The sequence below is a fragment of the Anastrepha obliqua genome, chromosome 4 (genome assembly GCF_027943255.1).
Source record: "Anastrepha obliqua isolate idAnaObli1 chromosome 4, idAnaObli1_1.0, whole genome shotgun sequence".
Taxonomy (NCBI): Eukaryota; Metazoa; Arthropoda; class Insecta; order Diptera; family Tephritidae; genus Anastrepha; species Anastrepha obliqua.
This window is the reverse complement of record NC_072895.1, coordinates 119320949-119343379: the sequence shown is the minus strand read 5'-3', so window position 1 is coordinate 119343379 and position 22431 is coordinate 119320949.

The window sequence follows — 22431 nt, the reverse complement described above, 5'->3', positions numbered from 1 at the left end:
ACATTCGCGCTTTTATTTATAGCTCAGAAGTGCATACAGTGGAATAGTGTCGTTGGTCTCTTCAAATACCTTGTCGCTATACATTTACATATGTACGCACATACATACGAGTGAGCAGATTGATGACTAGGCCGCAGCGCGGAGCTTCGATGATCTCGTGGCTCATCTAATCATCAATTTTGACACTAGAATTTATTTGAAAGCAAATTTTGATGGGGGGGAAAATTGCCACTTTAACAAAGTAACAAAGTGCAATCGCTGCCTGTTGTGAGCGTGTCAGAGGTCAAACTGACAACAGTCAAGTTATTTGCAGTTGCACGCTAGTGAAGAGATCAGAAAATTTTGATTTACTTAACAAAATAAAAACAATTTGGGTGTATTTGGTGAGCAGATAAGAACAATAGAAAACGAAGTTTAAAAACAAAAACTGTGAGGAATATCTAATTTGCTCTCTCTTTATTTTCAAGCCACATTTACGGCTTACCATCTGGACTTGAAGCTGATTGCATCTACACAGATTTCTCTAAGGCCTTTGACACTGTGCCACATAGAATTCGTTTACGTCAACTGGGCTCCCTTGGCTTTCACGCGGTTTTCCTATCTAAGTGGCAGGAGTTGTCTTGTTACAATAGAGAGTGAATCTTCTGTCCCCTTCATTGCTACTTCTGGGGTACCTCAACGTAGTATTTTGGACCCCTTACTTCTCGTGTTATTTATAAATAATATTAGCAGGTGTTTTTCATTTTCCAGACACCTTATTATATTATATGCAGACGAATTAGAAATGCTTGCCTCGAAAATAAGCCCAGAGGATGTGCTTAGGTTCCAGGCCGACCTTAAGGAGTCCCGGTGGTGTACAGCTCGAAAATTTACGGTATTTTCAGAATTTTTTTTTTTTAATAAAAAATGAAAAACGACATTTAAATTGTTTAGGCTTTTTATTTACCTTCTTTTACATACAAAAATGAAAAAAAAAATTCTTAATTTTAATCTTTAAAAAATGGCGCTGAAGTTGATCCTCCCGAAAAATTGGAACTGGACGGTGCTGTCCATTTTGGCACTTCTATTTATCTGAAAAACAAAAACCAAAATAATTATGAATCTACTACCGTACCCGTACTAGAATAAAAAAAAAATTACAAAATTGCGCGGCTCTGAATTTGACACTCTAAAAATCGGGTGTTTTTCAGTTTTTTAATAAAAAAATAAGAAATAATTAAAATAATAATATGATTCTAGTATGGACGATAGCCATTGATGTTGTGAACAACATATTAAAATTTCAGACAATTCGGTTGATTTGTTTTTTTTTTTGACAACACTAGGTCGAAAAAGTCGTTTCGCGACAAACCAAGACCGCGCGGACCGCACTCTACCTTCTTAATGGGCTATAGAAGCTATAATATTGGGAATTTTCACGTATTGAAATATGAAAATTTCACAGTATATTCTTAAGATACTATATTTTCGAAATATGGATAAAACAAAATACATTTTTTGAAATTTCTAGACCAACGGGGTTCCCCTTAATGAACACGCTTTCAAATCAAGTGAGATATTTTGTGTTGTTGCTTTTATTAAGTAATTTTTTTATCATTATTCAAATTATCATTATCATTTCTCTAAATTCTTGTTCAAAGTTACTATAATTCTTTAACAGGTCGGAGGAAAAAGATGTAGCTATTATTTTTTAGCTTATTGTTTAAACTGCGTGATTGCACAAAAAAATTATACAAAATGCGCAGAATCGTCGCGGACAAAAAAATAGACTTTTTCTCTCCTAACGGACACCTCTCTTAAGCGGGCGTCTCCCATAGTCGAACACTTTTTTCAGTACATATCACAAATCTTTTCTCTTGAGTGGACAACCCACCAATAACACCTTAACCCTCCTGTAGCACATCAATAACTCTCTTAGACTTCTCTCACAAGCGGACACCTACCATAAGTGGGCAAATTTTTGAGTCCCTTAGGTGTCCGCTTTTATTAATTAAATTTAAAATTTATTATATGGTACTTCAAATTGGCTATGCAACTGAGTACGAGAACCCTTAATAGAAATTCTAATTAAAAATTGGAATAAATTGGGGGATTAATGGATTTTTTCTAATTATTGTGCAAAGTTTGCGAAGTGGATTTATTTGGTTTTTGTTAGACAATGAGCTATAATTTTATACAAAACTAACGAACATTCAACAAAAAAAAAAAGAAAATAAAAGCTGTAAAAACTCGTCTAACAGTTGATATGCTATTGTTTTGTCGCGGGGTGTACATCGATTTTCAAAAAAAAAAAACACAAAGGACAAAGAAAAAACAAATATACTTTCAAAATATTTTAACAGTGTTCTAAACCAGCAGAAATGCACATAAATCTCTCAATCGCAGCACAAACAATCGCTTGCCTTTATAATTTATGCCCGTCGTTAATATTTTTATTTAACACACGTCCGTTTGCGACTGGGTTAATGTTTATTGTAAGTGGCAAATGTCAAATAAACCGCTGATACATCCGCTCCAATTTGAGCGAATTAAAACAACCAGAAAAAAAATTAAAAAAGCAATAATTCTAAATAAAAATATTCGCAGCAAAAGTATTTATAAACTATTGGCAGCTACGTATTTACGAGTACTAGTATGCTAATGTGTGTGTGTGTGTGCGAAGTGGGCTAAGCAATGCAACTAATGCATAAAGCAGAACAAATTGAAGGCTAAAGTAAAAACAAATATATTTCTTGTTAGTTGTTTTTTAGTCTGGTTTGTGTTTTTTTTTGTACTTCGTGGAATATTTATTGCAAGGCGCGAATGAAAAACAAATCGATTACTGTTTATCGCCAATGAAAATCTAATAAATCTTTGAAATATATGCAACAAATTTAAAGTGTAGCAGAAGCGGGAAAAAATTAAAAAAAAACAATAAACAAGCTGCCAGTAGATTTCAAATAAAAACACAACAAAAATTAAAGAAAAAGAAAATTATATAGAAAAAACTTAAGTAGTGAATAGAAAATGGAACTATCAATTTGAATGGAGTGGAGCCGCTGAGTGTCAGATGCTGGAAAATAAATATGTGCATATGTTTAATATTATATGTATGAATGTATGTATGCGTGTGTATATATATGTGCGTGTTTGTACCCGCAATTTCTTGCATGCAAGTAGCCCGGGCCAGCATCAGCGCTGGAGTGAATGCACATAAGTAAATGGGTTGGTTGATTTTGTTGCTGTTGCTTTGCTTTTGATTTTTTTACTTCTAGCGGCCAACAATGCCACCTCTAACATACACAAACTTTATAAATACATATCGCAACAAATCGCTTGTTTGCTGGAAGAACTTCATAACTCAAAAAACCCAAAAAACCGGTATAGAGAAAAAATCAAGAAAAAACCAAACCCTGAGAAACAAGAGATTTGCACAACTATGGCATTTACATTTGTGTTCGCAAATGCTGCTATGACATTCAATGCAATTAGAATCCTGTGCAGTCATATCACTTTAGCCGAAAGCATCCAGCTTGCGAAACTTTAAGCTAAAGAAACCTTAAACAAATGTGACTGATTTATTTCCGAAAATCGATTCTTTATTTTTTACATTTTTCTAAAGTATAACACTTCCTGAGTGTTGTGTAAAAATTTGAAGGATGTCAGAGAACAACTCCCGAGCTTTATGACTCTAACCGAAATAGTCGAGCTTGGGTGATTTTTCTATAGCAGAAATACTCTCGCAGGTTTGCCATTACCTGCCGAGGGGCAACCGCTACTGAAAAAAAAAATTTTTCTATCATTTGGGGTTTCAGGCTCGGAGATTCGAATCTACGCTATTCCGAATGTTAGTCACGCATCAACCCACTCGGCTACCGCGGGTCCATATATAAAAAAAAAATAAATAAATAATTGGCGCGTACACTTCTGTTAGGTGCTTGGCCGAGCTCCTCTTCCTATTTGTGGTGTGCGTATATACGGGTCCATATATACAAACGTATCTAAAGCAAGTTGATGGGCCGTTTGGGAGTAATAATTCAGCTTAAGTTTACATAAAGAATAAGTGGCTTTGCTCAGCGGTATTACTGGCTTTGAAAATAGTTCACAGCTGAGAGAATGAAATGAATTAAAGGGAGGTTTTAAGTCGGGAGCAATTTATCGGCACGCTTAGTAAATTTTATAAAAAACTATTTAGAATATTATTAGAGAAAATGGTTCTAAGTTTCATTGCATTTTTTATTATTTTATGGTTATTGACTGGAGGATACTGGGTTAGAAATAGCCACAATCGTCCCAAACTCACGCGTGTTGGGCATTGCGATCATCTGGTCTATGAAACGAAGACCTTAAATGAACTTCCGAAGTTACGTCAACTGTAATGATGAAATTGCGGGAAATTAAGTTTTTTCGGTCAGGTATAGCGAAAGATCATCAGTTAGATAAGGTTTTTTTATAAGATTCGTTATTTTGACATTCAAAGAAAAACGCTATTTTTTAATATAAATGATCGGATGTTTATCTCATTATAAAGAGGAATAAAGAGGAATATAACATCAGGCGAATGACCACCAGGACCACGCTTACAGGACAATATACTTTTCATGAAATTTTCCATAACCGAATTGCAAAGTGGCTGTCTAATATCCTCGATAGCCTCACGAATTCCATCTTTGAGGTCTTGAATCGACCCTGGGCTGTTGGCGCAGACCTTCTCTTTCACGTGGTCCCAAAGAAAAAAATCACAAGGTGTTAAATCACAAGATCTCGGAGGTCAATTGTGATCACCTCTACGAGAGATAACACGGTCCGGAAACTTTTCCCGTAAAAGATCAATGGTTTCGTTGCTTGTGTGGTACGTAGCGCCGTCTTGTTGAAAATAAACGTTGTCCAGATCAATACCATCCAATTCTGGCCATAAAAAATCGTTAGTCATCTTTCCATTCACCTGTAACACGTGTTGTTGGAAAACCCTTTAGTTAATCGTAAATAGGGGCTTATAGGCCCCTACTTAAAGGCCTATAACCGCACAGAAGTTTATTAAAGTCGGTGAATTCTGGTAGTAGTTACTAGATGACTGCTTTCTCTAGACTTTCTAAGACTTATCTATCTTTCTGACCTCAAAGTGAATATAACACTTTAGTAAACTCAATATGACCCTGAGACACTACTCCACTCACTGTCTGGCCAATTTACATTCGACAGTTTTTGTGCTAAATTGACATCGAATAATTGTATCAGTGAAGTGCTTATGCACAAAACCGAGCCCGTAAAAGTGTCGACAGGCTGTCTATAGGCAAATAATTTCTATCAATCGGAGTATAACCAGCCTACACTTTTGACTACAGAAGGCAACTTCAAGTTAAGAATTGGCAACGAAACGTGAATAGTTCGATTGTATGTACAAATGCTGTTCTGCTTAGGCGGCACTTAGGCGAAGGGGAATTGTTTGCACTCACTCACACCACTCACGGCCTGGCCACTCCAGCACTCAGCACTCGGCACGTTGATTGTTGCTGCCATTTGCTAGAAATACTAAAGGCACAAATCAGCGATTTTTCCAAGCGATGATTATCGCCAAAGTCATTCATCAAAGTGTGAATTGCGTTCGTCGCTGCAACAACAGCAAAATCCATAAGTGAGTAAATACAACAAAAAAATGTGTTGCCGTTGTTAAGTGATTCTGACGCGTTGTTGACGCCGCGTTGCTCTAAAGCAATGCATACTGTTAAAGTTGAGTGCTACATGCGTGCAATCGTGTGTTGCATGCAACATGTGTCTAATGGCTGTTGGCCGGCAAAACACATTCGTTCGCTTTGGCGACGCTGCCTGCTCGCAACGACATTAATAAACTCTATAAATCTTTAATGTAAAAAAAATTGTATTTTTGTACCAACAACAACAACACCTACTTTAGCAAGATATGCTTTGTCAACAACAAAAAGCAAAAAATTGCATAGATTAGAAAAAAATGTGTTGTTGTTGCTGCCGTCAAGTATTAGCTACGCTCCATTTCAATGGTGAACTCAAAATTAAGTGAAAAACAGCAACAAACTTTTATAAAAAAATGTGCACTGCAAGGAAAACTCAAAGGCAAAGAAACAAAAAATATGTTGCGCTGTAAAAAAGCGAACTCAAGTTGAGAAAAAAATTCAAATTTGCTCGACATTCCGTCCGATCTGTTTCGTGGCGGCAGTTGCGATTTCACACCGCCTGCCAGCAGCAAATTATTGCAAGTGTACAACAAACCAATAATGTACACACACACATGCATACGCACATACATCGAGCTTTTGCTATGAAATGCGACTTTTAAACATTTCAGTTGTAGGCAACATGTTGCTACATGGCCGCCACTTTGTTAAGTTTGTCAACAAAAAATTTGACACTTGTCGAAATTGGCATGAGGGCTCAGAATTTTAATTTTTTCTGTAGTTTTTCTTTCATACTCGTATACAACTGCTTAAAATTTGTTGCCGCCTGACAACTCTTGGCAGTTGAGTAAAAATCATAAAAAATTACTAAGTAACGCGCGAGATTTTAAGGCCAGATATGCTGCATGCCACAAGGCACTTGTCACATTTGCAATTTCATGCACGCAGGCACAGGCATGAAATAAATAATTCAATTAGGTTTTTGCAAGCTTTTAGCAAAATTGCAATTCGAAAAATGTTGCAAATATCAGAACCGAAGATTTTGCTTGCATTTGAGTTTTATTTTCCTCATATTTTGCGCTTGAGATTTTAAAGTAAAAGTAGGCTGCTGCAGCGATAACCTAAATAAATAACTTCAAAATTTGTTGATTATATGTAAGTTATTTAGGAAAACAGGTTTCTTTTTAATTTTTAGATAATTTAAAAATTTTTTAAAATTTTGCGCATTTATGAGAGCTTTAAATATGTATGTATTTATATATATGTTACAGACGGTAAATTAGTTTGCAGTGCAATGCGCAAATATATTTAGTTTTACTAAAATATTAATTTTTTTTCAGAATCATTCTTATAATTTTTGAAAAGTCACAAAAAAACTTTATTTAAAACTCATGAAATGAGTTACACAATTTTCAATGAGTTCCAATTTATTACATCTGTCAACTTTTGATACTTAGTAATTTTTACAACAATTATGGAAATATAAGCGTAACATTAAATCATTATTTAAAGTACATTTCTTTTTACAACATAAAAGGGATAATGCAAATAAGAATTATACCTGTATGACATGAAACGTAGAACAGACTGAGTTTTATTTTAGTGATGAAGTATCTGCTAGTTGGAGTTGGAGTTAGTCTTCGCTTTTGCAGCTCTGAATGTGGAATTTTCAGCATATCTTCGTTTGTGTGTGTTAGTCGTCTGTGAATATGCTTTGTACTGCATTCTCGAATGACGTCTTGCATAAATTTAATTTTGAGATCCCTGTGTATATTGTCATTGGTTATGTACCAGGCTGCGTTTGTGATAGTCCTTAGGATTTTTGGTTGTAGTCGTTGCATTACTTTAATGCTTGATTTGCTTGCTGTTCCTCGTAGTTTGATGCCATATTTCCAGATGGGAGTTATAAGAGGTTTGTAGATTAACAATTTATTACCAAGTGTAAGTCGCGAGCCGTTTCGTAGTAGCCAGTAGAGTTGTCTGAATCTGTTTTTAACTTCGTTCCTCTTTTGAAGTATGTATATGCTCCTTCCAGGTCAGTTTTGCATCAATTATTATGCCTAAATATTTGGCTTTTGTATCATATTTAATGACTTTATTATTTATAGTCAATATTTGTAGATTGTACTTTCTGTTTGTGTATATTACTTGGATAGTTTTATCTGTGTTAATTTCGATTCCCCATGTATTGAACCAGGCCAGCGTTGTGTTAAGTAGCTGTTGTAATTTGTTTGTGTCATCAGCAAAGGTTGAAATCTTTGTGGAACATTTGCTTCCATACGTAGAGCATTCGTCCTGATATTTAACATAAAAATATCTTTCATTTACGTAACTCTGTAAGAGTAGATAATAGTCAGTTGGAAGTATTTTTTTTTATTTGTGAAATAGTCCAGGATGCCATAAGTCAAAGGCTTTAGCCACGTCAAGATAGACTGCGACGCAATAATTTTTGTTGTCAATTTCCTTTTGTATTTGGTTTATTACTCTGTGTACCTGTTGTATCGTTGAATGTTTTCGCCGAAAGCCACATTGATGAGAAGGAGTGATGTCGTTTGATTGTAATTTACAATTTTTTGTTCGTTCTTAATACGAAATCTTAAATTAGTTGGCATATTAAAAAAATTTAATTTAAAAAAATTGGTTTAAAATATCAAAAAAACTTGCTTACTACACTTTCGAAAAAATTCAGGATATATTTTACAGTGTAAATATTTATGCAAATATTTTTGAAATTTTTTTCTCAAAATTTTAGGTCAAAACTTCAAGTTTTCCCTAATATTTATAAAATTGTTTATTTTACAAATGTTAAAAAATATTTAAACAAATTTTCAAAATTTTGTTTTGTGTTAAACTTTCTAAGTTGCTTGAAAATGTCAAAATTTCTGAAAATTTTAATTCAAAATTTAAGGTTCTTCCCATTATTTAAGATATCATTTTTTTACGCAAATCTAAAAATTCATTTTAAATTGGTTTTTTGTTGTTACTAACGTGATTGGCGAAAAATCTATATGGGTATACAATTTTCTGCGTTGTTCGAAATTATTTTTGTAAGCTTTCAAAAAATCTATATTTTTCTAAATTCCTTGTTCCTATTACTTCTTTAACTCAAAACTTAATAGTTTCACTTCTGGTAACAAAACTTTTCAAAAATGTTGTGAATTTGCTTGAACATTTTTCTTATATCTTTATGAGCAGCCTTATTTATAAGATGCAGAAACAGTTTGAAAGTTTTCCACACATTTAGTTATTTTTCAAAATTAAGCATATTTTTATAAAAAATGTAGTCATATACAAAATCTTCAGGAAGTCAAGAAATTAAAAGTTTTGCATAACGATTTTTGCTGAATTTTCCGAAATTTCTATTTCAAATCTTCATACGTTATCCCTTGTTTCTTGAAATAACTTTGTTATTCCTGAAAATTTTCAGAAATATTTTAAGACTTTGCTGAAATCTTTTTATTGTTTTTTTATTACCAACGTTATTTTATAAAAAAAAATTATAAAATTTCTAGCGCAAAGAGTTTTTAACGTAAAAATTTCGTATTTTTCGTACTTCATTAAAGGCAATTATACCAAATTTTTAACAATGCTCAAAAATCTTTTTAAAGTCCTTTCATATTTTGATTTCTTCGCATTTATTCAAATTCTTAGAAAAATTGTTGCAAATATTTCGAAAATTTTTAATCAAAATTTGAGCATTTCAAAATTCTGTATTATTTAAAAAAAAAATATTTTAGTTATTTTAATTTTCGAATTTTTTTTTAATATTTTTAAAATTTTGTTCCTTAATAAATTTGTTTATTATTTCCAAAAATATTTTGCAATATTTTTGAATCTTTTTTAAAATTCAAATCTTTTTTATTTCTACTGGATTCTCTGTACTAAAGGGTGGTTAAATTTCAAGGGCCGATGTTGAATGTGAACCACATCTAAAAGTCAGCGACACCGCTGGACTTCCTTCTTTGGGGTTATTTGAAAGAAAAGGTGTACGTCGATAAGCCAACAACAGTTCAAGAGCTAAAGGATGAGATAATTCGGCACATTAACGGCATAGAACCTCAATTATGCCTCAGCGTCATCGAAAATGTGGATCATCGGATGGAGGTGTGCCGCCGAGGCCACGGCGGCCATTTGGCCAATATTTTGCTCAATACCTAATTGAGCAATACCAATATTATCACAATAAAGAGAAATGACAATAATTTCCTAAAAAAATTGTATTTTATTCAAAATCAACAGCGGCGTTTGAAACTTAACCACCCTTTACTATTGAATAAAAACAAAGTGTTTACAAAATTTTCAGCGTTTAATGAAACCTATTGAATTTTTTGCACTGCTATTGAATAAAGATGAGTTTTCAACGATTGATTAAAATGATTTTTTTTATTATTTTCCAAAATATTTTCGAATTTTTTTTATATTTTTGAGATTCTTTTTTAAGTATTTTCCAATTTTTTTGTGTTAATATTGGATTCTCTGTATGACTTTGAGTTTTGATAAAAAGGAGTATAGCTGAAATGAATAATTTGCTCTGCCTACTTTCCAACCTCTTCTCTAATGAATGGATTTTGGTGCAGAGAAAAAGCCAGAGCTGTAAAATAGAAATCACAACTCCTGAATGCCAATTATTTCTAGAGGACCCTGAGCTCGGTGTCAGCTACAATGAGGAAATGAGTAGAACCGGACTAGTTTTAGTTCTCGTTAGGATATCACAATTTTTCCTACGAGGTATTAACTCATGCGCTAAGTTTACATGTGATGCGAAGAAAAAACCTGGGAAAGCCGTAACGCCAATAACAGCAGTTAACACCACACAGTTAACAATTGACACAACAACCTAATCCACTTTAATGCTCGGCGTTTAACGTTGCAAGGCCTAATTGTTGATGCTCTCCGCACAAATGGGCGACACACATGCACACGCACATATTATACGAGAATAGATGTGCTGCTAATATGAATAGGTGTATAAAAGCGCTTCCACACACACAAAGTCACTCGCAACGCAAATATCGGTAAATATGCTTCTCAGTTTGACATTTTGTTGGCCTGTTTTGTTTGTTCATTTGGTTTGTTTGCACTTTGGCGCTTCACTGTGTGCGGAACATTGTTTACGTCCGTGTGTGTGTGTGTGCGTGCGGGTGTAGGTGCGTTCTTAGCCAATTGCTGCGATAAAACTACAAATAAAAATATTTAGTGGCTTGCAACCCAAACTACTGCCCAGCAACACAAATTTACTCATTTCTATTTTAGTTTTTTTTTTCATTCCTTTTTTCATATGTCGGTCTATTTGCGTTTCACAGGTGAAAATTACGCCCAAGTATAAAAATTCTACTTAGGCTCTCTTACAAACACAAATAGGTGTATAACCTGACATTAATTAGTTAGAGGTAGTTGGCAGCCTGACTCATCCGCTGGCTGCCTGTTGGGCTGATTGGGCTACGCACTTTCACTCATCCGTGAAATGTACACACAAGCAAACATATGTTTGTTGACAGTTATGCTGTGGTAATCCAATAACTTTTTGTTACATTTCTATAGGAATGCATGCACACATACATATGTACATATGTTCTTCGCTCGATGTCTGTTTCTACAGAAAAAATGCTTTCGAAGCGTCTGAGCCTACAACTGCATGAAGTGGAATATGACGCCTGACTGCTATTTCTATTGGTTTTACACTTCGCCAGGCAATATTTTGTATGCATCGCTTAGCTTTTCCAAAAGCAACTGTATAAATACGAGTATGGAACCATATTTTGTAAGCTACAATTTTTATTTGCTCAATTTACCTAATAAAATTTCTACTATTTTTCCTATCACAAAAAGCAGATCAACTGCTAGAAGTTCGCCTTGTGGAGTGCATAGGAACACATGCGGAACTATTTACAACTATGACCGGTTTAAGATAATATTTAATCAATGAAAATCCGTTATTATTATTGCTACAATTACTAAGTATTTTGTAAGTGCTCGAATACTGAAGTATAGAAAAACAAAATTGTCAAACAAAATCGTAGTATAAGGACGAACGCAACTGAATTCATTTTATTTATACGTGGTGCACCAGTGCACAGCCAGCTACCCTCGCTTTTTTCGGTTTCTCACATTGACTCGCTCTCAACTGGGTGTTCGGAAGCTACCGAGAGGATACTTGGAAGAGGAATCGTCCTGGTCACTCTCAAATGAATGACAATCAGAAACTTGTAAATATTGAACCATCCGTAAGCGGCTCTCACGCCAATCAAGAAGAACAAGAAGAAGTTTAAGTCAGCTTACATTGAAGCTCGTCTTTTCGCAGTTAAGTTTTGGATCTAGATGTTGTTTTTCACTCAGTATTCCCTTTTATTAATTACGTTAATTTCATTATTCGTAATGCCCACCGTTAGTCGTCAGCCTCCAATTTAAAGCTTTTTTTTCATTTTTTTTGACTCTGTTGGTTCTTTTCCCTCTGTTTTCCTCTAAATGACATCACAATGAACGAATTTTTGGCTGCCATTTTTCCTATGGCCTATTTCAACTTCATCATTCTGCGACGTTATGCAGAAGACTTTAAGGATCCGCATACCAGAAAAACATTTTATAATCCTTGAGTGAGGAATATGCCTCAATAATTTGGAATAAAATTTATGCAGATTATACCCTTAATCTTCTGAAACCTGAGAAATGCGTAAGTCGAATGAAGAAAAGCTTAAGGTTATGAGCGAAAAAACCTACGCCACATTCTTGCACCGGCGCGGCTAGATCACATCAATTATCGCCTACGTGAATGAATCCACAGCTGAGTTAAACGACTTTCAAATTAACTGCTATACCGAGCTTCAGCATCTTCGTTCCCACTACAGTCGGTTCTACGTAACCGGAACGACCCTGATTTATATCCGGCTAAGGACTGTCACTTCAGCAGCATTCCCCGTACATGTATGGGGAATTTTTATGCTCCTACAACAAAACACAGCTTCAGCGTCTTAAATGGGCTAAACATGCTCTGAGAATGAACCAAAGGAAATTCCCAGAAAGTTAACACAACGGTAAGCTGTATGTGCTTTATTAAACGGGTCGCTCAGGGAAAACTTGGAATGACACTGTGAATGACGACGCCAAGATCTTGGAACTGAAAAATTAGGATGTCTGCAATGGATTCGAGATTCACGCCAACAATGATGCTCTGCAATCTCTTCACGAGCCACGCCCGTCTTATGGAGCCCGTTGTATATTAATAAATTTAAAATCACTTCCTCAAGGCATATAGGTAAAATATTGACTGTTGTCTACCTGTTATATTGTCTGTGGTATTTCTGATTGTCCAGATATGCTGGAATTTCGCGTTTTTACTTTCCGCTGCATGTTAAAATTATGAGCATCATAACAAATCGGGGTGAGCCGGTGCTTCCTTCACACTTGCGCTCCAAACGACTCGGTTAATTGTGTGGCTTCTCCTAGCATTTATCTGGCGTAAATCTGCCGCAACATCTGTCCAAATCATCTCAGCCGATCTCTACATTGTATCTGATTCCCTTATTGTATCTGATTCAGCTTCCCTTAGTGGTCCAAATATCCTTCTTAGGATTTTATGCTCAAAGCCGAGAAGGTAATTTCAGGTGAGTAAAATAATTTCTATTAGCATCTAACAGTCTATCATTCGCGCTGATTAGGAGATCTTCAGCGCTGCTAAGATTTAAAATTTATGAACCGATCTCTAGGTTGAAATAGTGTGAGACGCTTAAAGACCTAAATAGTGATTTTGTCTTATCGCCATTGACTTCAAGGTCGATTAGCTTTACTTTAGTTTTATCAGGGGCGTCAGCACAGCTGCATATCTGGACGCTTTTCGTGAAAATGGTAGCTCCAGGGTCGATATCGCTGATTACAAAATTTAAAAACTAGGTTATAGAGGTGCACATCTGTAACAACATCAAATGAGGCTGACATTTTTCTTGTATCACCATCTTGGATGTGGTTCCTGCCAGGGTTATTGATACGAAAGGCGCGAGTTTCTTTATTATTAAATTACTAGGTCTCTTAATTATGTCTTAAAAATCTTTACTATTAGGACTCTTAATGAAATTAATTTTTGATAGTCTTGATCTGGATTTCGTCTTTCTAGAGCTTTATTTTTATTTAAACTGGAGTCAAATTACATTTAAATCTTATCTTGAAATATTATATTCAAGTCATTCGGTACCGCGAGCCTGCCAGGTTTCGCAACTATAGATTTATCGATTGAAACCAAGTGAAATAAAATGAAAAAAAAAACATTAAATTAGGCAGCTTATAAATAAAAACAAAAGCAATATCAATAGCATGTTTAGATAATTATTTTTCCCAACTACGTGTAATTAACACCAATTTTTCTCCCAAATCAAACTCCAATTAAAAGCAAAATCTCAAACAAATTTCCAATTTGCTTATAATTAAATTGCATAAATGAATTAATTAATGCACTTTAGTTAATATATTTTTCTGTATTCATCCATTCACTTATTACACAACCATATAACAACACATTTATACTTACACACACATACATATGCATATAGTATACTCGTATATTTATGCATTCATTGACGTTATTTGCATTTAAGCCATTTTCCCATCGCTCGTTGCTTAAGCATTTCTGTGAGCAGAGGAAATGGCGCGAATGCCGTTAGTGCTAAGCTTTTAATGTAGGGTGAGAAAACAATGCGATAATAAAATTACAAAGGAAACAACAAAAACAAAAAAATATATGAAATCAAAATGCTTAAATCGACAACACTTATTTATTGGACGTGCGATGAAAATTACACTTAGTCTCGAGTGCGTGTGGATTAGTATGTACTTGTACAATATACATACATACATACATACATATGCACTTACATAAATGTGTATACAAAGCTCTCGTGCATCAAGGTGGATTTAAATAGGTGTAGCAAAGTGATATGAGTATTCTCATAGTTAGTTTTAATAATTTATTGCTACAAGGCAGAAGTCTGAAGGTACGAATACAAATACTCATACATACATATATTTATAGAGAGAGTTGTTTAAAAAGACCGTGCAAAGTCATAGAGATGTCACAACTGGCGCGTATCGAGGTTATGTTTAGTTAGTTGCATCTCTTGCAAGAACACACACCAAGTTTCAGAGAGATCGGTCTATTTCCCTATGTTTGGCATTCGTTTGAATGGAGGAACTCGAGTGATTTTCTTTTTCCATCACTACAACGCACTAGTTCAATCCTCAGCAGTTATGGTCGCAAAATTTATGAAAATAAGTATCCAATTCGTATCACATCCCCATTTCTCTCCCCTATTCTCCAGACTTGGCTCAATCGGATCCCTCGTAGTACTATTTCTTTCCCAATTTGAAGGAATGGCTGGCGAGAAAAAGATTTTATTCAAACGAGCACCGCGTATGGAAGATTCGCGGTTCAATGGCGTTTGGGCACATCACCTTTGTTTTTGGAATGAAAATCCTCAAGCCTCCCCTTGCTGCGCAATTGTTTGTAGCCACCATCTTCTATTGTATGTATATGTGTGAGTTTGTGTGACAACAAACAGATGTCGTTAGCATAATCTGAGTCCTCCTGGTTGCCTTTCGGACCCCCCCATATACCAGCATTAGCCGCTGAAGCATGTCGCGTTATTAGGTCCAGTACTAAGTTCAAGAAAAGCGGGGATAACGCGCAGCCCTGTATTACTCCTGTCTTTTCTTGAAAACCACTGTTCAGGATGTTTCTATGTCTAACTCTGCAACTGGCATCTGTGCATAATTCTTTAACCCTCCGATGTCCATATGGGTCTGGCCAGACCCATTCGATCTTTAATTGTATGTAGATCTTTTATTTTTAATATCTGAGGCTTCTTAGTCCATGACTTCCTAAAATGTAGTGTGCTAAACACAATGAAGTAGCAAAATTAAGATTTTTGCTATATTTGTTGTAAAGATAATAATTTTAAACTAATTTCGTTAATTAAGCTCATATGGGTCTGTGTAGACTGTGTAGACCCATATAAGCTTCTCATGTAAATTGGTTAACCGTTAGGTGTAAACAACTAAACTGTTAGCGGAGGCAACGGCAGAGATAATTTTTTAGTTGACATTTGAAAATTAAAGTGAACACGTGTTTTTTAATTAGTGGGAAGTGCTTTTTTAAATAAAATGGAACAAGTAAATATGGATGAAGTTGATGTGATGACGCGTTTGCTTCGTAAGCTAAGTGCAGCAAATGTGAGTCCGGAAGAACGTCAGCGACTTCAGGCACAAATTGAAGAAATTATGGGACAGGAGTCCGATCCATTTGAAACAAGTGGCGACGTAGAAGATGATGAATATTTTCCAGATGAAGATGACTTCGGTGAAGCATCAGATATAGAACAGGAAATCGAGTTAGAGGCTGTTCTGGATGAAAACCATGATGATATTGAGGATTTGTATAGAGAAGCTATCGCCCTTTAGGCTTCAACCACAATGGAATCATGCACCACATCTATTACCCAGGGCCTTATATACAGGTCGAAAGATGGTAAGATGTGGAATTCAAATCCTCCACCACCTGGAAGACCTCGTTGTCACAATGTTACAACTTTTACTCGTAAAGGGCCACTACGAGGAGCGTCACCGAGTCATAAAACTCTTTTCAAGCTATTGCTGTCTCCTGAAATCGTAAGTATCATTGTGCGGGAAACCAACAGAAAAGCCGTTGAAGCGTTTCGTCTATGGAATGAAAAGCATCCCAGTAATAAACAGCGTTCTTGGGTAATGACTAACGAAAACGAAATGTATGCTTTTTTTGGGATGCTACTTATTGCTGGTGTATTCCACTCGAATTCTCAGCCAGCGAAAGAATTGTGGGCCAGTTACAATATGCCAATTTATAAGGCCACTATGTCATTGAATCGCGGCCGCTGTAGCCGAATGGGTTGGTGCGTGATTACCATTCGGAATTCACAGAGAGGTCGTTGGTTCGAATCTCGATGAAAGCAAAATTAATAAAAACATCTTTCTGTATTTCTGTCATGAAAAAGTTCCTCATAAAAATATCTGCCGTTCGGAGTCGGCTTGAAACTGTAGGTCCCTCCATTTGTGACACAACATCAAGACGCACACCACAAATAGGAGGAGGAGCTCGGCCAAACACCTAACAGAAGTGTACGCGCTAATTATTTTTTTTTTTTTTATGCCATTGAATCGGTTAACTAAACTACTTTCATCCGTTTCGATAACAGTGGTACTCGTGCTGAGAGGTTGAAGCAAAGCAAATCTGCTGCCCTGGACGATGTATGGCTCATGCTGATGCCCAATTTAGAGAAAGCATACACTCCGGATTGTCGGTTACATGTCGATGAACAGTTATTTCCATATCGTGGGCGCACTCGATTCACCCAATATATTCCGAGTAAGCCGGCAAAATATGGCATGAAAGTGTGGTGGATTTGTGATCTGTTTCAAACTACCCTTTGAAAGGTATAATTTATACCGGAAAACCACCAGGTGGCCAGCGAGAAACGAATCAAGGTGAACGGGTCGTCATGAAATTGATGGAAAATTATATGGACAGCGGTAGGACTGTTTATGCTGACAATTTTTTTTCAACATACAACTTGGCAGAAATGTTGATGGATCGTAGAGTGGCTTTCGTCGGTACCGTAAGAAAAAATAAGACCTTCATTCCGCATGAATTGCTTAACCCGAAGCGTGATGTTAAAAGCACTTTATTTTGTTATCACAATAAGAATATCGCTCTGTGCTCGTATATGGCAGAGCCGAAAAAGCCAGTAATTATGTTATCCACTGCCCATTACCGTCAAAGCACCGATCCATTGAAAGGATTCAAGCCAGATCAAATTTGGACTACAATAAATTTAAAGCGGGGGTAGATACAATGGATCAAATGTTGACTGGCTATTCGTGAAAACGCTCGACAAACCGTTGACCACTGGCAATGTTTTATAATATGCTTGATATTGCCGGTTTGGCCTCATTCATCATCTATGGCGAGCTGAATCCGGCAAAGCAGAGTGATAAGAGGCGCTCATTTATCATTGAATTGGCACGGCAGCTAGTTACCCCACATATGACGAAACGGGCGACTAACCCATTAGTATGGAGGTTTGCTCATATAAGACAAGCAATGAATCTTTTCAATATCAAGGTGAGTATGAATTATATACACACCTACATATATCTCCGCGTATAAAGATATGTGTATGCATGTATTCATATTTACTAATTTAAAATAAATTATTTCGCTACTTTTAGGTACCGGAATCTTGTCCACCGACATCAGATGCAGCACAGCAACAATCATATGCTCAAGTTGCTTCAACACGGTTATCGTGCTACCATTGTGCTGCTTCTTCTTCGAAAAAGCGGCGTAAAATTCGTTATACCTGCAGCAAATGTAATCGTCCCATATGACTTAATGAACATTCCATGCAACTATATAGTTGTAAACCCAATTGCTCTTCGTAATTAATACCAATCCGTTCAAATAAATAAATAAAATTATTTTTAAAACCGTATTTCTTACATTATTTGTATGGGACTGGGCAGGCCCTTATGATGCACTTACCGCATCATAAGGCACTGAACATCGGAGGGTTAATGAGGTTTGATGATTTTTGCAGGTACGTCTTTGCAGGCGAGTGCCCTGCAGATCGCGTGCTCGTGTTGCATGATCGTTCGATGCTCGTCTTCTGACTTTTACGAATTTTAAGATGTCGATCACATTTATCTGGGTTGTTATCTTCTCGTTCGTTATGTGGCCTTGTCTACATTTCCCACATATTGTCCTAAGGCCAATCACTTCGGTAGCCCACAGCAAATGTCTCGTTGTCGAATTTCTTTGACAAAGTGGAATCGCTTCAGTTTCTGGGTAAGAGAAATAGTGGAAATAACCACTTTTCTGTTTTATTCGAAACTGAATCTATTTAAATTTTTTTTAAATTTCTTCAACCATCTGCTCTAAATTTTCAGGTATCAAATTTCCTCTTTTCTTACCTTTAATTTGGAACGCTGTAGCATACAACTGGCTTCGTAAAATTCAAAACTGTTAAAGAACTTTTTTGAAACTTAATATGGGTTTCAAATAGTCATATAGTGTGGCTCGATGCAATGTTCAGATCGTGGGATATGGAGCACTAGAGGCATTTAGCGAAAATCGTCAGACTCAACATTTGAGGGACTCGGTTTACTCGCTTCTCTGACGACTTCGATGTAGTGAATACTTAGATTATAAGGGCCATTTGCTCTAAAAACTGCTATTAAAAGGCTGTTGTCCATTGAAAACTGGTTATATCGCTCGATTAAAACTTCGGGACTAGAATTGTGTGCTGTGTGCAAAAAATGACCGTATACCTCATGTTCAATCGGTTTATGCAATATGTCGTTTCTTTGACAGACAGGTCTACAGTACTGCGACAATACTTATTTATTTGCATCCACGGCAGCAGCATCCACCAACAGCAGCATCCTCAAAAATGCCTTTGAGAGCAAGTTATCTGCCCTTTCAACACGAAAACCGACCTCTGGCGACCGCAAACGGGTTGCTACTCTTCCTTTGTTTGCTCTCAAGCTGCCATCGACTAGCGACTTGGGGACTTTGTGTCAGCTCTACATACTTATATTCAAGTACTAGCCGAGGTAGTAAGAGCAAAAGTAAAGAAAAATGTTGAAACCCTAATGTATGATTAAAAGTTGATTTCCTTCACAAAGCTGGTATATCAGTGAAAAATAGGGCCAAAAACCTCTACTTTAGTTGTATTTAAATTTGCATTTCTAGTTGATGTCAGTCGGCCAATATGAAAATATGGTTAGCGCGAATTTTGGAAACCATAATTTGGGTAATTGCGGTGCCTATTAGAAGAGGAAAGTGGGTCTTAAGAAATACGAAATTATTCTAAGTGCTACTAATATTTCCATACATTATTTTCGAGTTTGGTGAGCTAAAGGCGCCGCTTTAAAAAGCAATGAGTGTGTTACCTTTTATGATATAGAAAACTATTTGTCAATTAAATCCATCATAAGTTTTTTTATAGTACGACCAACCTCTTTCATAACCTCGTTTTTGCCAATAACGTCTTTCATCAAAAAGCTTTTAGAGCTTTCACTACTTTCGCATGCGTCGCTCAAGAAAAATAACCAGCGACATTGAAATTCTAGTAATCAAATTTGAGAGCTTTGCATGTGTGTTCGAGTTTTCATTTTTTTTATTTTCAGCGGAAATGAGTAACAAAAATTAGTTTTAGCTTTGACGGTTTTTGGCATATTGGCTTTTTGAAGTTTTACCACAAGCAACTATTACAACCATAACTCAATTGCAAATATGCATGTTTACACTCACATATACATATTTACCCACTTACATACACATACAAATATTTACATATAATTGCTATTGTAAATACACACTAAAGATGTACACAGTTTAAATGAATACTGGCATGGGCTACTTCGTACAAGCCCTGCAGGAAGAAAGGGTGGTTAAGTTTCAAGGACCGGTGTTGACTTTGAATAAAATACAATTTTTTAAGAAATTATTATCATTTTTCTTTATTATGATAATGTTGGTATAGCTCAATTACGAATGGATTAAAATATTGGCCAAATAGCCGCCGCGCCTTCGGCACACCTCCATCCAATGGTCCAAATTTTCGATGACGCTGAGGCATAATTGAGGTTCTATGCCGTAAATGTGCCGAATTGTCTAATCCTTTAGCTCTTGAATTGTTGCTGGCTTATTGACGTACACCTTTTCCTTCAAATAACTCCAAAGAAGGAAGTCCAATGGTGTCGTTGACGTTTAGGTGTGGTTCACATTCAATATCGGTCCTTGAAATTTAACCACCCTTTATAAATACAAGTATATGTTTGCATTCGATCAGAGTTTTGGTTTAAATGCCAATCACTCACTCACTTCGGGGCTGTGAAATGTGACAGAGATTATTAAATAAGCGACTTCAAAAGCGGAAAAAGTTTATTTACAAACCTAAACCGGCAAAAACAACAACACAAATGCAAGCTGGAAATCCAATAGTTTTGACTGTGTACTTGTATATGAGTGCATACATACACACAAACAGCGGTATTAGTTAAAAAGCTAAAAAGCAGTCAGCTAAATAGTTGAAGACCGCAAGAGTCGGACACGGGCAAAAGAATGAAGTAAGAGCAGCATGCAAACCAAAATTGCGGTCGAGTAAAAATATTTCGATACTTTTTTCTTTTTGCTGAATGTATGTATGTATATATACTTAAGTTTCCCGCTTCGTTGTCTATTTCTTATGGACTGTATATATTTATTTGTTAATTTTTTTTTATTTTTTTATATTTTTTCTTTCTGTTTAAGCGGAAAAGCCATCAAATTACGTGCCAGCCAGACAATGCGACGCAATAGCCAAGCAAATAGTTACACACACACACACACATATACCCATACTCACATTTTTCAATTTCTTAACATACAAAATAATAATTTTATTGGTGTTGAACGGTTAAGTAAGCAATTGGAAAAAATTGAATATTGCTGGTAGAAAAATAGAAGAAGAAAAAAACAAAAACATAATAAATAAATAAAAATAAACAGTGCAACGCAAAAGTCACAGGAAAACCACAACTTTGCTGTTGTTTTGGAGCTCTCAAGTTTTCTTTGGCAATTTCCGGTCGCAAGTAATTACTTGAGTTGATATTTTAATATAGACACTTGCATGTTATAGCTTTAAATAGATATACAAATGAATATTTACATACATACACACATACATAAATATGTATATGAGTGTATGCGCAGTGTTGTTGTCATGCAACATGCAATTAGTAAAGGAAGTTCACACATGCGGGACACACGCACTCGAACCACCCATTAAACACGCTCCCACACGCACACTCACACAGATGCATACATACAGGCGCACAAAAAAAAACAAAAAACAATACAGGCGCACAACACTTGGCAGCCTACTCAAGCGTAGTTTAAAGCGCCCCCACAAATTTATAATTTTTGCTTTTTTTTGTTGAACGCTAGCCTTTTTTCGCTGCTGCTCACTTCTGTGCTGCATTTCATTCACTTGACTGCTGGTACTTTCAGATTTTCTTATTTTTCAAATTCTTCTACTTCCACTTTGCATTCAATTAATTGAATTGACGCTTGTCCAAAGCAAAAACAATAAAAAGCACATACACACACACTCACACAATTTTACAGTTTTAAAATGCTATGTATGATAAAATCTTGAATAATTTACAAAAATTTCTAAAACCAATAAATGCTGGTTGGGGAGACGCTTCCGTCTTAAATGGAAAAAGGAAAAAGACACCGGGCAACTGTTAGGCAACCAGCTGCAGCAACAAGTATTTCGTGTTTTTTTTTTTTTTTTTTTTTTTTTTTTTTTTTTGTTTTTGGAGCACTAGTGTGTCTCGAAGAATATTATGCGTCATTAGTTATGTAGTAGGCAAAGCAAAGAATCAATGATCAGGGGCCCACATAGTAAACAAAAGTAAATACAAAAACAATTAATCCCCCAGGAATATGTGCATATACATGAATGTTAGAAATATATATTACTATATCAGAATTTTTCTTTATTTTTTCCGAAGCTCTATTCTGTAATTCTCTATTACCAGAAGACAATTATCAATCATACCCATTGTGAAAACTATCTGATAGAAGTGATGGCCAATAGAAAAGTTCCCACTAGCTTTTCTAGAACTACTGCTTAAAAATGCCTCTCTAAACAATGGGAGCGAAAATCAGATATGCAATCAAATATGCAAAAATTAAGACCTCGTCTGCTTACGAGTTGGGTGTTCAAACGAGTTA